Raw genomic sequence first — 16,028 nt, 5'->3', positions numbered from 1 at the left:
CTTACAGTGTTTTATAATCAGCATTGCTGGTATATACTGAACTGACATTTTAAATGAATATATTTGTGCTGTGTAATGATGGCTGGCAGTTATCTGTGGTTTGGAGTAACCCAGGACAGTTACTCCTTGACTAACTGACCACAATGACCCACATGTCCGCCCAATCAGGGAGGAGCCTCCGTGCTGTTTAGAAGGACTGATCCGCGCGGTACACTTGTGGTATTATTAACATTGATGTTCACAGAGTGTGTTTGAGGAACACTGTGGGTTGTTGATAGGTATTCTAAGACCACAAAGAACGGATCCTGGCCAAATAAGCACAGGTAGCTCAACATAGACTATTTCCCACTGAGAAATGCACAATTAACTTTCACCTATAAATGCCCTGAGAAGTCTTGTAGTAAGAAAAATAACTTTGCTTAAGAGGATAAAATGTAAAGTATTTCTCCAACTGACTCTACCGTTTATAAAGAAGGACTTCTCCCCTTCATTAACAGAGTTTCACCCAGCGCCGGTCCAACAGAATCAACTTTGGGAAATGCTACTTGACTATTTTATCTCCTTCTGTTTATTAGTAAATTCACTACTAGATAATTCCAAAAATTCTTTGGTCTACTTTCCTTCAATTCAGTTTTGCTCCCCTCTCCTCACCCTTTCCGACCCACTAAATTGCCAGATTTAGCAAATGAAAATACAGGATCCCCAGTTAGATCTGAATTTCAGAAAAACAATGAATAACTTTTTTAATGTAGGTCCCAAACATTGCATGGGACAGCTGAATGTAATTGGGGGTCCTGTATTTTATCTAGCAACCCTGACCCCAAGCCGAATGAGAGCCATCAGTAATTAATGAAACTGTCAGCTTAATTTAGTAACAAGTACATGGAAATAATTCATTCAATGTCTGTTGAATATGTTTTTTGAATCTTTCATAATAACAAAAGTGTGAAGTGCTTTTTGAGATCACCAAATCTTTGGTCTCCTTATCATAATTTCAACATGAAAAGTGTATTCACTCTGGACTGCCATGAACTCTGGTACTCCAATCTGAGCACTTTCATTTTAGAGATGAGGAAATTGGGCCCTGAGAGAAGTGACTTGACTTGCCCAAGGAAATTCTCCCGCAAGGAGTTGATAACGGCCAGTCTCGAGTTCTCGTTACCTAACTCTCCAGCCAATGGTCTGAACCCCCAACCAGGCTGTCTTCATTGTTGTACACTGTATTTGGTAGAGCCAGAAAATACCAATTAAAAAACAAAAAGGTGACGAACGGGTTAATAAATGTTCTGAATAATAGAGTTAGCTAAGTTTACCATTTTAACTGATAAAATCACAATAAAATTGAATACACTAAAATACATTTAAAGCTTAAATTATACTGAACATAACTTAAATTTTTATGACTCATAAGGCACATGAGTATGTCCCAGTATCCCAGTCCCCCATTTTTGTATAATATGCAAGAATACAAATTTAAAGAGGATTCCAGGTATCTTTCGGGTGCCTATGTGTTTCTATTTGTAAACTATTGTTCAGGATATGTACACTTTTCCAATCCATTTGCCACCTCAAACGTGTTACTGGGAAGAAACATCAAGCTCAGCAATAATCAAACAGTACGAAAGTCATGCTTATAAGAACAGTTGTGATGGGTTCCTTTCCATAGAAAGCAGAAGAATTATTTACACGCACAGATGGTATATCATCTTTACTATTAAAAAGAGGTATTATTTGGACTGAGGTATAGAAAACATGCTGCACCGTGCCCAACACATAGTGGATGCTACCTAAATATTGACTAGTATAATTACAGATTAAAAAGTCAGGTGGGGGCTTCCCTGGTGGCACAGTGGTTAAGAATCTGCCTGCCAATGCAGGGGACACGGGTTCGAGCCCTGGTCTGGAAAGATCCCACATGCCTCGGAGCAGCTAAGCCCGTGCACCACAACTAATGAGCCTGCGCTCTAGAGCCCACAAGCCACAACTACTGAGCCCGCGTGCCACAACTACTGAAGCCTGTGCGCCTAGAGCCCGTGCTCTGCAACAAGAGAAGCTACTGCAATGAGGAGCCTGTGCACCGCAACAAAGAGTAGCTCCTGCCCGCTGCAGCTAGAGAAAGCCCGCGTGCAGCAACGAAGATCCAACACAGCCATAAATAAATTAATTAAATTTTTTTTAAAAGTCAGGTGGTCATGGATTCAACTAGAGTTTATCATACTAAGTGAAGTAAGTCAGAAAGAGAAAGACAAATACCATATGATATCACTCATATGTGAAATCTAAAATATGACACAAATGAGCCTATCTGTGAAACAGAAGTAGAATCAGGAACATAGAGAATAGACATAGACTGGGGGTTGCCAAGGGGGAGAGGGGTGGGGGAGGGATGGATTGGGAGTTTGGGATTAGCAGATGCAAACTATTATATATAGGATGGATAAACAACAAGGTCCTACTGTAGAGCACAGGGAACTATATTCATTATCCTGTGATAAACCATAATGGAAAAGAATATGAAAAAGAATATATATATATGTATAACTGATTTACTTTGCTGTACAGCAATAATTAATACAACACTGTAATTTAACTGTACTTCAATAAAAGTAAATTAAAATAATTATCAATATCTCAAAAAGAAAATCAGGTAGTGATCATGGTATTTATTACTATTATTCATGCACACTAGTACCTTACCTGTTTATTATACTTTACTCTTTGCAGAATATTTGCATGATCTCAAAGTGCCCTTTCATGGATGATCAATGTAATGTTGGCAGTGGTTACAGTGGAACAAATAAAGCCATAAAGGATAATTTTCCATTAAAACTGCAGCTCTGTCTTAAGTCACATAGGTGGCCTTGTATAACTAAGGAAACCTGTGAAAGTTTTATCATTCACCTTTATTATAAACCAGTTACTTTGGGCTTTCTCGCCCACAGAGACACGACACTTTCACCAAAACTCCAGGCTCCTCTAAAGTTGATCTGTGATGGGAAGTGAGATTTTGTCCCTGGCCCCAGGAGTTATTGGCTTACGTTTACAAGCTAAAGGACTAGACTCCTGCAATGTTGATCACAATGTGTTTAACTGCTTATATCACTCACATGTGATTCAGTTAACTACTTGTTCATAAAGCGGGAAGTTTACGAAGTAGTAAATCAGAGGTCCTGTGAAATATTAAGATAAATAGAATATTTACAGAGCTAAGGAGCGATTGCAGTAGTATGCACGAGACATGGTCTTGACTCCAGAGCAAGGAGTCAGATCCTCAGTTCTTTTAGACAAGGAACCATGATGAAAGCAGAAGTGATGACAATTTAGAAAAAGCCTCACAATTCAGCTTTTTTCTGGGGACTGACTGGTAGGTTTCCTTCCAGGTCATTGGTGTTTCTAAAAAAATTTGTATTCCTTTTAAGGTGGTATCCATACATAAATTAGTGTACTATGCACTCAATTACTTCAGAATATTTACTTTCATGTGGTCAGAAGATCTGAGTTAGGATTCTGCGTTAGACAGAATTCAGGTTCCCCGTCTGCTAACACACAGCAAGTCACTTAACCTCTAGTAAACTTCATTTCCCCATCTCTCGAATTTTGAGATAATAATTCTCAAGGTTGTCATGAAGATTAAGTGACATGTATATTAGAGATGCTTGGTAAGCAGAAAACTGTGATATGAATATAGGTGGAATTCGTTTTCTGACATGAGCTGTGTGTGCATGTGTGTGTAGTCCATTTATTTTTCTAGTTTCCACATGTAGTTTAGCTCACTTCTAGGGAAATGCAGCAATTACAAGTCACTGGCACAGCAAAAAGCTCAAATCTTAAAAACTAAACCTTCTACCTTATGGATAGAATTTGGTGTAGGCTATTCTGTATACTATTTATACAGTCAGCATTTGGGGCTGAGTTGTGGGAATGATATAGTTCCTATAAGACCGATCTTTGCTACGTCCAAATCCAAGGATACCCTGTGCTGTACAAAATTTTTAAATGGCTTCAGGATGAGTCATTTTACACTTACCAGTATGTATAAAGCTTCACATTTTACAAGACATTTTCCACAAACATTCTTTCATTTAGTCTTAACAACTTTTTAGAAAGTTATTATTCTCATCTTCATCTTATATATGGAAATTTGAAATGCAATGGATGAAGGAACTAGCACAGAATTACATGACTAGTTAGTGGGATGGCCAAAACACAATTCCATTTTCCTACCTTTTCCACTACTCTATGCCCCCTTTAATGTGTTTCCGTTTGGGGTTTTTCGGGGTTTTTTGTTTTTTGTTTTTTAACTTATGTCATGAAGAGAAATACAGTTTTGTATTTTTTGTATGAAACAGTTGGTCGGGCAAGATAGCCTTAAACATGCTATGACACATAAATCTTGTCATTTATTTGTAATTAGGTAAAGATGAAGCCTAATACAACACCTTTTGTAATATTAGGAACATAGCTTATTTTGAACAAATGTCCCTTTCAAATGCAGACTTTTTTCCCAGTACAGAGCCCCATTTTTACTTTTTTTAAAAAAGCAAAGATAATGTGCATTAGACTACTGTGTTTTTCTTCTTTCTAGAGGTGTGACATACTGGGGTTATGATTAGCAACGCCATACTAAACAAAGCCAGACAGAGGCCCATAAAAGCTGTTTGCTACCTCCTTTTACACATGCTGAGCTAGACTCGTGGAACACCACCTTGGTAAGAGAGATTCTGACAGGAAGATGAATGTAGTTAGAATTGCCCAGCCCGCAAAACCACATTTTTACCAAACTTGCCCCACCGTAACAGAAAACCTAATGAAGGGATCCATACAGAAAGGATTTTATGCAAACCTGCACAAATACATTTAACATGCTATAATCAAAGGACACCTTTTTGTCTATTTCCAACACATGGCCTATATCCACTGGTGCCCAGTAATACAGGAACTTCAATGTAAAAAGCATTTTCACCTTCATAAAACTGACAACTAAAAAGCACACTGTATTTAGCACTTCTGTCTTTAAATAGGTAACCAAGGAAATGCCAAGACTGGATCCACCAGATTACCCTGAGTGTTCTCCTATAAAAATACATATATTTTTTCAATCATATTTAAAAAAAAAAAAAAAAAGCTTCTCCTAGAAGCTGCATCAAGGACTAGTTAATTTACACTTGTAGCTTTTAGGTAAAAGCCAATCTCCTTCAGCTGATTCCCAAAGCCAAGATTAGCTCGGATTTCCCCAGAAAATAGGAACTCCAGGGACCACAAGGGCTGGTTTGAGTAACACCTGAGATAAATTCCCAAGTAGTCAAAACCCCACACAGCTAGGCTCCTGGAGCTAAAGGGTCTTCACTCTAGCCAATTGAAAGCGATTTGGGCAAAGCCTGCCTGTGGTATTTGGGACAGAAAGGGTTCATGATGGTACGTAATTGCATGTGGCTATCAATGACACGAAAGCTGGCGAGGGGGCCCCAGAAACAATGCTCGACAGGCTGCAGAGCAGTCTGACATCTGGGAGAAGCACCTACTCCGGCAGAAGTACTAAAGGTCCTGAATACAAGAAAGAGTTTCAAGAGAAACAGAGGGCCCGGGAGGATCAGGTCATTTTCTTTTAGATCCCGCAATACTTTGCATTAATCTAGAGCCCCGAACAGGGGCTGTCTTACCTTCCTGCCACCGTTCGCTGGAGCCGCATACAGCCCCTCCTGCCAGCTAGGTCCAGACAGACGCCACTGCCTGCAAGTGGGAGCCAGAGCCCCGGTCCTCCCGGGCAGCCAGCAAGCAAGACGATTTGTACGGGACGAGGAAGTCGCCCCTCAGCCAATGCTGAAGTCCGGTGCCCACGGGCCTCACTCTGTTCTCCGGTCCAGAAGCATTTCTTCAAAAGCCAGAAAACCCGAAAACATGAGACAGCATGCCACTCACTAGGTCTCCAGCCACCATCTCTTTAGAGTACCGCAAAGTTGTTGGCTGTTCCACATTAACACGAGGAGACTGCTCCAATAGCTGTTTTTCAACATCGTTCTACCAAACACATCTCTCCTTAAAAGAGGGGCATGTCTTCAAACGCTGGTAATGCTTGTCCATGAAATTTCTCAGTAACACCTGGAATTCGCCACCCAGGATAATATCCTCTCAACAGCCAAGTACAGCATCCTACCGGGCATCCAAGGAGAAGGAAACAGACGAAGCAAAGGCGGCCTCACTCAGGCTTCTGCTGCAGGCGTAGCTGCGTCGAGCGCGCACACACATCGCCGGAAGGGGCGTCTGCGACTGCGCGGAGACGAGACGCCCACTACTTGCCCTGCGGCCACGTGTGGGGCGGGCTCTGCGTGTTGGTTACCGACAGCTGAAAACCGAGTTCATTAAATAAACCTGAAAGACCCTCTCTATAGGAGTTTTATGTAAATACTTGAGAATACTTACTGTAAATACCTGAGAATATTCTCTATAAAACGGATGGCAATAGAAGTGTTGAACAATAGTGACTGACCTGAAAACGGACTTATCTTAAGGTACCATTTAATTTGTATCTGCAAATTCTGTGAGCCCAGAATATTTTTTATGTTTATTTTTATTTATTTATTTGTTCTTATTAGTCATCCATTTTATACACATCAGTGTATACATGTCAATCCCAATCTCCCAATTCACCATATCACCACCGCCACCCCCTGCTGCTTTCCTCCATATGTTTATTCTCTACTTCTGTGTCTCAATTTCTGCTAGGCAAACCAGTTCATCTGTACCATTTTCTAGGTTCCACATATTTGCGTTAATATACGATATTTGTTTTTCTCTTTCTGACTTACTTCACTCTGTATAACAGTCTCTAGATCCATCCATGTCTCTACAAATGACCTAATTTCTTTCCTTTTTATGGCTAATATTCCACTGTATATATGTACCACATCATCTTTATCCATTCATCTGTCGATGAGCATTTAGATTGATTCCATGACCTGGCTATTGTAAATAGTGCTGCAACGAACATTGGGGTGCATGTGTCTTTTTGAATTATGGTTTTCTCTGGGTATATGCCCAGTAGTGGGACTGATGGGTCATATGGTAATTCTATTTTTAGTTCTTTAAGGAACCTCCATACTGTTCTCCATAGTGGCTGTATCAATTTACATTCCCACCAACAGTGCAAGAGGGTTCCCTTTTCTCCACACCCTCTCCAGCATTTACTGTTTGTAGATTTTCTGACGATGCCCATTCTAACTGGTGTGAGGTGATACCTCATTGTAGTTTTGATTTGCATTTCTCTAATAATTAGTGATGTTGAGCAGCTTTTCATGTGCCTCTTGGCCATCTGTATGTCTTCTTTGGAGAAATGTCTATTTAGGTCTTCTGCCCATTTTTGGATTGGGTTGTTTGTTTTTTTGATATTGAGCTGCATGAGCTATTTATATATTTTGGAGATTAATCCTCTGTCCGATGATTCACTAGCAAATATTTTCTCCAATTCTAAGGGTTGTCTTTTCATCTTGTGTATGGTGTCCTTTGCTGTGCAAAAGCTTTGAAGTTTCATTAGGTCCCATTTGTTTATTTTTGTTTTTATTTCCATTACTCTAGGAGGTGGATCAAAAAATATCTTGCTGTGGCTTATGTCAAAGAGCGTTCTTCCTATGTTTTCCTCTAAGAGTTTTATAGTGCCCGGTCTTATATTTAGGTCTCTAATCCATTTTGAGTTTATTTTTGTGTATGGTGTTAGGAAGTGTTCTAATTTCATTCTTTTACATGTAGCTGTCCAGTTTTCCCAGCACCACTTATTGAAGAGACTGTCTTTTCTCTATTGTATATCCTTGCCTCCTTTGTCATGGATTAGTTGACCATAGGGGTGTGGGTTTATCTCTGGGCTTTCTATCCTCTTCCATTTATCTATATTTCTGTTTTTGTGCCAGTCTTCATTACTGTAGCTTTGTAGTGTAGTCTGAAGTCAGGGAGTCTGATTCCTCCAGCTCCTTTTTTTTCCCTCAAGACCGCTTTGGCTATTCAGGGTCTTTTGTGTTTCCATACAAATTTTAAAACTTGTTGTTCTAGTTCTGTGAAAAATGCCATTGGTAATTTGATAGGGATTGCACTGAATCTGTAGATTGCTTTGGGTACTATAGTCATTTTCACAATATTGATTCTTCCAATCCAAGAACATGGTATATCTCTCCATCTGTTGGTATCATCTTTAATTTCTTTCATCAGTGTCTTATATTTTCTGCATACAGGTCTTTTGTCTCCCTAGGTAGGTTTACTCCTAGGTATTTTATTCTTTTTGTTGCAATGGTAAATGGGAGCGTTTCTTTCATTTCTCTTTCAGATTTTTCATTACTAGTGTACAGGAATGCAAGGGATTTCACTACATTAATTTTGTATCCTGCAACTTTACCAAATTCATTCATTAGCTCTAGTAGTTTTCTGGTGGCATCTTTAGGATTCTCTATGTATCATATCATGTCATCTGCAAACAGTGACAGTTTACTTCTTCTTTTCCAATTTGTATTCCTTTTATTTCTTTTTCTTCTTTGATTGCCATGGCTAGGACTTCCAAAACTATGTTGAATAATAGTGGTGAGAGTGGACATCCTTGTCTTGTTCCTGATCTTAGAGGAAATGCTTTTAGTTTTTCACCATTGAGAATAATGTTTGCTGTGGGTTTGTCGTATATGGCCTTTATTATGTTGAAGTAGGTTCCCTCTATGCCCACTTTCTGGAGCGTTTTTATCATAAATGGGTGTTGAATTTTGTCAAAAGCTTTTTCTGCATCTATTGAGATGATCATATGCTTTTTATTCTTCAGTTGGTTAATATGGTGTATCATGTTGATTGATTTGCATATATTGAAGAATCCTTGCATCCCTGGGATAAATCCCACTTGATCATGGTGTATGATCCTTTTAATGTGTTGTTGGATTCTGTTTGCTAGTATTTTGTTGAGGATTTTTGCATCTAAATTCATCAGTGATATTGGTCTGTAATTTTCTTTTTTGTACTATCTTTGATATTGGTATCAGGGTGATGGTGGCCTCATAGAATGAGTTTGAGAGTGTTCCTTCCTCCTCAATTTTATGGAAGAATTTGAGAAGGATGGGTGTTAGCTCTTCTCTAAATGTTTGATGGAATTCACCTGTAAAGCCATCTGGTCCTGGACTTCTGTTTGTTGGAAGATTTTTAATCACAGTTTCAATTACATTCCTTGTGATTGGTCTGTTCATATTTTCTGTTTCTTCCTGGTTCAGTCTTGGAAGGTTATACCTTTCTAAGAATTTGTCCATTTCTTCCAGGTTTTCCATTTTATTGGCCTAGAGTTGCTTATAGTAGCCTCTTAGGATGCTTTGTATTTCTGCAGTGTCTGTTGTAACTTATCCTTTTTCATTTGTAATTTTAGTGATTTGAGTCCTCTCCCTCCTTTCCTTGATGAGTCTGGCTAATGGTTTATCAATTTTGTTGATCTTGTCAAAGAACAAGCTTTTAGTTTTATTGATCTTTGCTATTGTTTTCTTTGTTTCTATCTAATTTATTTCTGCTCTGATCTTTATGATTTCTTTCCTTCTGCTAACTTTGGGTTTTGTTTGTCCTTCTTTCTCTAGTTCCTTTAGGTGTAACGTTAGATGGTTTATTTGAGATTTTTCTTGTTTCTTGAGGTAGGCTTGTATAGCTATAAACTTCCCTCTTAGAACTGCTTTTGATGCATCCCTTAGGTTTTGGATCATTGTGTTTTCATTGTCATTTGTCTCTAGGTGTTTTTTGATTTCCTCTTTGACTTCTTCAGTGACATCCTGCTTATTTAGTAACGTTTTGTTTAGCCTCCATGTGTTTGTGTATTTTACGTTTTGTTCCCTGTAATTGATTTCTAATCTCATAGCATTGTGGCCAGAAAAGATGCTTGATATGATTTCAATTTTCTTAAATTTACTGAGGCTTGATTTGTGACCCAAGATGTGATCTCTCCTGGAGAACATTCCATGTGCACTTGAGAAGAAAGTGTAATCTGCTGTTTTTGGATGGAATGTCCTATAAATATCAATGAAATCTATCTGGTCTACTGTGTCATTTAAAGCTTGTGTTTCCTTATTAATTTTCTGTTTGGATGTTCTGTCCATTGGGTAAGTGAGGTGTTCAAGTCCCCCATTATTATTGTGTTACTGTCGATTTCCTCTTTTAGAGCTGTTAGCCATTGCCTTACGTAATGAGGTGCTCCTATGTTGGGTGCATATATATTTATAATTGTTATATCTTCTTCTTGGATTGACCCCTGGATTGTTATGTAATGTCCTTCCTTGTCTCTTGTAACATTCTTTATTTTAAAATCTATCTTATCTGATGTGAGAATTGCTACTCCAGCCTTCTTTTGATTTCCATTTGCACGGAATACCCTTTTCCATCCCCTCACTTTCAGTCTGTATGTGTTCCTAGGTCTGAAGTGGGTGTCTTGTAGACAGCATATATATGGGTCTTGCTTTTGTATCCATTCAGCAAGCCTGTGTCTTTTGGTTGGAGCATTTAATCCATTCACGTTTAAGGTAATTATCGATATGTATGTTCCTATTACCATTTTCTTAATTGTTTGGGGTTTGTTTTTCTAGGTCCTTTTCTTCCCTTGTGTCTCCCACTTAGAGAAGTTCCTTTAGCATTTGTTGTAGAGCAGGTTTGGTGGTGCTGAATTCTCTTAGCTTTTGCTTGTCCGTAAAGCTTTTGATTTCTCCATCAAATCTGAATGAGATCCTTGCCAGGTAGAGTAATCTTGGTTGTAGGTTCTTCCCTTTCATCACTTTAAGTATATCATGCCACTCCCTTCTGGCTTGTAGAGTTTCTGCTGAGAAATCAGCTGTTAACCTATGGGAGTTCCCTTGTATGTTATTTGTCATTTTTCCCTTGCTGCTTTCCATAATTTTTCTTTGTCTTTAATTTTTGCCAATTTGATTACTATGTGTCTCGGTGTGTTTCCCCCTGGGTTTATCCTGTATGGGACTCTCTGTGCTTCCTGGACTTGGGTAGCTATTTCCTTTTCCTTGTTAGGGAAGTTTTCGACTATAATCTCTTCAAATATTTTCTCGGCTCCTTTCTCTCTCTTTCTTTTCCCTCTGGGACCCCTATAATGCGAATGTTGTTGTGTTTAATGTTGTCCCAGAGGTCTCTTAGGCTGTCTTCATTTCTTTTCATTCTTTTTTCTTTATTCTGTTCCGCAGCTGTGAATTCCACCATTCTGTCTTTCAGGTCACTTATCCGTTCTTCTGCCTCAGTTATTCTGCTATTGATTCCTTCTAGCATATTTTTCATTTCAGTTACTGTATTGTTCATCTCTGTTTGTTTGTTCTTTAATTCTTCTAGAGCTTTGTTAAACATTTCTTTCATCTTCTCCATCTTTGCCTCCATTCTTTTTCCGAGGTCCTGGATCATCTTCATTGTCATTATTCTGAATTCTTTTTCTGGAAGATTGCCTATCTCCATTTCATTTAGTTGTTTTTGTGGGGTTTTATCTTGTCCTTCTTCTGGTACATAGCCCTCTGCCTTTTCATCCTGTCTATCTTTTTCTGAATGTGGTTTTTCTTCCACAGGCTGCAGGATTGTAGTTCTTCTTGCTTCTGCTCCAGGATATATTTTTGAAGGAAAAAAAAATCTCAAAACTCAGTAGTTAAGAAAATCCAATTACAAAGTAGGCCAAAGAGATGAACTGATATTTCAGCAAAAAGAGACATGGGACGTGAGATGTTCAACATCATTAGTCATTAGGGAAATCCATATTAAAACCACAATGACTTGTCCCTACAAAGCTGTTGAACAATTGAAAACAAAATTTTTTTAATACTGATAATACCAAATACTGGTGAGATCTTGGAGAAACTAGATTTCTCATACATTACTGGTGGGAATGTAAAATGGTACAGCCACTCTGGAACATAGTTTGACAGTTTCTTAGCATCTGACCCAGCAATGGCATTCTTGGGCATTCATCCCAAAGAAATAAAAAACTTAAGTTCACGCAAATACCTACAATGCAATGTTTACAGAAGTATTATTCTTAATGGCAAAATACTGGAAGCCACTCAAAAGTCCGTCAATGGGAAAACGGATGAACAAATTCTGGTATATCCATCCAATAGAAATTTACTTAGCAATAAAAAGAAATGAACTACTGATATATGCAACAGCCTGGATGAACCTCAAGAGCATTCTGCCTAGTAAAAAAAAATTTTCATTCAATCTCAAAATGTTACATACTGTATGCTCTTATTAACGTAAGCCTCAAAATGTCAAAATTCTAGATATGGAGAAAAGATTAATGGTTGGTGGGGGGATGCAAATACCAAGATTTAGCATGAAGGAGTTCTTTTATGATGATGAAACTTCTGTATCCTGATTGTGAGAAATTTTTTTTAATCCTGTGACTTTGGTAAATAATTACCGTAAAAGGTAGTCAGAAGTTTTTACACCACTTTTGTGCAGTACAATCCTGAGTGTTTAAATACACAGTGTTGGTTTAATTAAGCTTAAGTACCAAATTTTTCTTTTATTTTTGGCTGCATTGGGTCTTTGTTGCTGCGCTTGGGCTTTCTCTAGTTGCGGCGAGCGGGGGCTACTCTTCGTTGCGGTGTGCAGGCTTCTCATTGCAGTGGCGTCTCTTATTGTGGAGCGCAGGCTCTAGGTGTGTGGCTTCAGTAGTTGCAGCACACGGTGTCAGTAGTTGTGGTGCACGGGCTTCAGTAGTTGCAGCACGTGGGCTCAGTAGTTGTGGCTCGTGGGCTCTAGAATGCAGGCTCTGTAGTTGTGGCGCCCGGGCTTAGTTGCTCCGCGGCATGTGGGATCTTCCTGGACCAGGGCTCGAACCCGTGTCCCCTGCACTGGCAGGCGGATTCTTAACGGCTGCACCACCAGGGAAGTCCCACCAATTTTTATATTTATTAAAAGTGAATGGTATTGACTTTATTAGCAAGCCACAATTTTAGTATACACATGTGGATTATTTTGTGGTAATAACAAGAACAGGGCAATAACAAGATTCATGGCAGTGCTTCAGAGGATTATTTGCTATTGTTCTTTTCCTTTCCTGTTGGCAAAATATAGTCTGTGCTCATTTTGTCCAACTTTTCTAGAATCCTGAGTTTTATGTGTAAAATTTGGGGGCTACATAGCACCATTGTGGCAACCTCTTTCTCAGATCACTGCCCTGGTTGGGAAGGACTTCCTTAAATCATGACCTTTCCTCTGCCACACCTGAATTATTGTTTACACCAATTTATTTTCCTGGACATTCTTCCGGTCATTTTCCCTCAGATGTAGGCATCCAACTGGGTAATTCCATAATGATTGTTAATTCTTTGTCCCCTGGAGAAGAAGCATCCTTTGGAAGGCCTATCTGAGCCTCAGTGCCCCCTAGGGGTGGAGGGCAACGTCTGAACAGTTGCCTACCAACTGGGGTCTTTGTATAGGTGTCCTTCTGGTCCTACCACCTACCTGCTGCTTAAACAAGCCATTTAATTCTTTTTAATTTATAACTGGGGAAATGAAAGAAATTGAGAAGAGGCAGGATGTCAAAAAGCCAATTAGTGGTAAAATAAGGCCTTAGCACAGGCTGACCCAGGTGCAAATGCAACTCTCAAAATCTCAGGAAACTGCCTCTGTGTGCCTCAGTTTTCTCATCTATAAAATGGTTATGTTAACAATGGCATCTACCTCATCCACTGTTGTGAGGCTTAATTGAGACAATGTGTTTGAAATCTCCTAGCCTAACGAATTGCCTGCCACATATGAAGGCCATAATACATGTTGATTCCTATTTCTTTTGAGGTTTTACACTATTTCTTAGCACCTCTGGGCAGTTTGAAGAGAAATGGCTTGCAGTAAAGAGAACTGATTGCTAGGAGTGAACAGGGTCAATTAACTTTTCCCAAGAAAGAAATGTGTTCCTGAAAAAAATGTATAATATATTGATTAAACCTTTCAAAATGGAGTCACTTTTAAACAGACTAAGCAAAGTCTGTTTTGTGCCAAGTAAATGATCACCCCCTCATGTATCTGTGTTGAAGTTCTTAGAGTAGACGCCCATACTTGACTTTTCATTATCCTCTCCTCTGGGTACCAAAGATTAGGGACTAATAATTCCATTCCCAAAAGACAGTTCAGTGAGGCTGGCTTAAACAAAGCAGGTTGCCCTTAATAACCTTCCTTGTAAAAACACTGAATTTCACTATATTCTGGGGTCTCTGGGAAATTCAGAGAGCACCAGGCAAGACTTGGTCCCCAAAGGGAATATAAACTAGTGAGGAAGAGTAGGAATATCCAATGTAGTAAAACTCATCTGGGGAGCCTAGGAAGGGAGAGCAAGTATTCCATCTGGGAATCTGAAGATGGTTTCTTGGAAGAAACTGAGGGACAGAGGGGTATGTTTGCATGTATAATTTTTTTCTAATGTTCTGTTTCTTGAGGGATAACACAAAGAGACAGCCTTTGCAATAGAATGTGGGTCCCTCTTTCTCAGCCCTGCAAACCTTCAGGAACCCATTAGCTGAGAACTCCTTGAGGACTAAGGACACACTGTTGCCATCTTTGTATCCCCAGCCCTTAGTACACAGACAGCCTCCTCGGTGAAGGTTTATTAAATGAACAAGCCCCTTAAGGTAGCTGAACACATCAATACCTTTATCTCCTAATTGCCTCTTTATAAGCTGGGAATAAGGAGGTTTAAAACACAGTAATTTTAATAGGCTGACTGAAAGCACGTTGAGGGCCGGCACCAGGTTGGTTGTGTTCGCTGTCACCTCCTTAGAGCTTGACAGGGTGCCTGACACACTGTATGTAGACACTAAATAAGTACCTTTTACGTGCGTGCATGAAAACTGCCCCTGGTCCTGTCCTCAAAGCTCAGAGTCAGCCTGGAAGAGTAAGAAAGAAAGAGCTCACGAGGAAGGACGGACTGTCGTGGGCATCCAAGAATTCTGACAACCCACGAGCGGCCAGAAGTCAATTTCATTTCCTCACTCAGCCACTTGTAGGCGGTTGTAAATCGCCTACTTACTCGGGTGGGGGGGTGCAGCCCATGTGACCTTACCGCCCCCTGCGGGGACCCCCACGAGCCAAGTCACAGAGGAAGGTAACCCAGAGGGGGGAGCCGGCCAACACGTGCAGCGCCCAGGGGAGGAGGAGGCTGGGCTAACGCAGCCCTTAGTCAGCAGCTGGGCTCGGTTTTGAAACAAAAGCCCATGTCCTCCCTCGGAGTCCGCGGCCGGTCAGCTCCCAGGGGGAAGAAAACCATGCCGCCCAGCCGGTTAGTGGCCCAACTTACTTTTCCGGAGCCTAGGACAAAGGGCCAGCAGTTGTACGGGAATGGGTGGAGTGCTGGGGACAGAGGACGGGGTGGGGTGGAGGTTGGGGGGGGGGGCGCTGGTCGTCCTGCCCCTCCCTGCCCGGCCGCTAGCGAGCTGGACTGGGGTCTGCCAGGCCCTGCGCACGTCAGCCCCGGGCAGTCTGCCTCCGAGCCCGCCCCCCGCCGGGTCCGCGTCAAGCGGAGGCACCTTTGCAACCCGCGCCCCAGCGCACAGACACACCAGGCCCCGGTTTCATGAATGAAATCCAACCGTGTGGCTATAAATAGCCGCGAAGGCTGCTAACGTCACGGAGCGAGCGGCGGCCGCCAAGGCGGCGGAGCTGGGTGCCGAGCGCTCTGTTCCGCCCGGCCGGCCAGCCAGCCTGAGAGCCGGGTGGGGGCGGGAGGAAAAGGGGAGGGCTGGGGGGCGGCGGCGGAAAGGGGCGAGCCCCTCCGGCCCGGCACCGGGAAGAGCGGCCGCGGCGCCGGGCGAGCCCGAGAGGCGAGGCATTGCCATGCTGCCTTTGTGCAAAGTTGGGCGGCGGGCGGCGCGCCGCGCGCAGGGGCCCCGCACACCCGCGACCGCGCGCAGTCGTGGCTGCTGCTGAGTGGCGGGGGCCAGCGCCCCCCCCGCCCCCCGCTCCCCCAGCCCTTGAAGGCGGAGAGAGCTGGCGTCTCGCTCGGCTTCAGGGTAGGTTCTGTGTCGTGAGTGCGCTATGCTGTGAAACTTCTT

At 41.4% G+C, this 16,028-nt stretch overlaps 1 protein-coding gene across 12 annotated transcripts in view; it reads left to right on the top strand.

Annotated features, from left to right (window-relative positions):
• The first annotated feature begins 15,173 nt into the window (after window positions 1–15,173).
• RHOBTB1 (Rho related BTB domain containing 1) overlaps window positions 15,174–16,028 on the top strand; it is a 70,726-nt gene continuing 69,871 nt past the window's right edge. For 9 of the 12 annotated variants that reach the window (XR_014016990.1, XM_081248184.1, XM_081248176.1 and 6 more), the window contains exon 1: window positions 15,748–15,986. The gene's annotated coding sequence lies outside the window, so the exon portion shown is untranslated. Of the gene's footprint in view, window positions 15,257–15,747; window positions 15,987–16,028 lie in introns of those variants that run through there. The other 3 variants (XM_081248182.1, XM_081248181.1, XM_081248186.1) reach the window with 3 other exon arrangements.

Source organism: Mesoplodon bidens (genome assembly GCF_964165515.1).
Source record: "Mesoplodon bidens genome assembly, chromosome: 1".
NCBI classification, from domain to species: domain Eukaryota; kingdom Metazoa; phylum Chordata; class Mammalia; order Artiodactyla; family Ziphiidae; genus Mesoplodon; species Mesoplodon bidens.
The sequence above is the reverse complement of the archived record's forward strand: the minus strand, read 5'-3'. Positions and strand labels throughout refer to the sequence as shown.